Raw genomic sequence first — 1,060 nt, 5'->3', positions numbered from 1 at the left:
GCTACAGCAGATATTTTCTACTATAACTCCTTTTGCTTTTAATGTCACCTTACATTGGTGGCCAGTAGAAGGAAAAAAGGTCAATGAGTAGAAAAATGCCCCCCTTACACTGCAGTCAGTAGGAGGAAAACTGCATAAAGGGGTATTCGTTCTCCACTGGCCACCAATGTAAGGGGACCCTTCTCCTACTGACCACAATGGTAAGGGGGCATTTCTCCTACCGATCACCATTGTCCTTTTCCACCGGCAACTAATGAAATGGGGTCCTTCTTCACTGACCAGCAAGGCAAGGGGGTCAATCTCCACTGACCACCAATTTAAGGCAGCCCTTCTCCTACTGACCACCAATGCATGGGGCTCCATCTCCACTGACCACCAATTTAAGGAAGCCCTTCTCCTACTGATCACCAGTCCAAAGGGGCTCCATCTCCACTGACCACCAATTTAAGGGAGCCCTTCTCCTACTGACCACCAGTCCAAAGGGGTCCGTCTCCACTGACCACCAATTTAAGTAGGACTCTGATGTGAAAGGGGGGCCTCTGATGTTAAAGGAGAGGGCTCTAATGTCAATGGGGAATCCTGGTGTCAAGGGAACTCATGTTGTGAAGAGGTGGCTGCTGATGTGAAGGGGGCTCCTGATGTAAAGCAGGACTCTGATGTGAAAGGGGGGCCTCTGATGTTAAAGGAGAGGGCTCTAATGTCAATGGGGAATCCTGGTGTCAAGGGAACTCATGTTGTGAAGAGGTGGCTGCTGATGTGAAGGGGGCTCCTGATGTAAAGCAGGACTCTGATGTGAAAGGGGGGCCTCTGATGTTAAAGGAGAGGGCTCTAATGTCAATGGGGAATCCTGGTGTCAAGGGAACTCATGTTGTGAAGAGGTGGCTGCTGATGTGAAGGGGGCTCCTGATGTAAAGCAGGACTCTGATGTGAAAGGGGGGCCTTGATGTGCAGTGGCTATTCATTTGAAGGGGGGAGCTTTGATGTGAAAAGGAGCTGCTGATGTGGAGGAGGCTTGATGTGAAGTGGACACTTGATATAAAGGGGGTGGCTTCTGAAGTAG

Source organism: Nanorana parkeri, unplaced genomic scaffold (assembly GCF_000935625.1).
Source record: "Nanorana parkeri isolate BGI_ZX_2015 unplaced genomic scaffold, ASM93562v1 scaffold2240, whole genome shotgun sequence".
In the NCBI taxonomy this organism is placed as follows: Eukaryota; Metazoa; Chordata; class Amphibia; order Anura; family Dicroglossidae; genus Nanorana; species Nanorana parkeri.
This window is presented reverse-complemented; position numbering follows the sequence as displayed.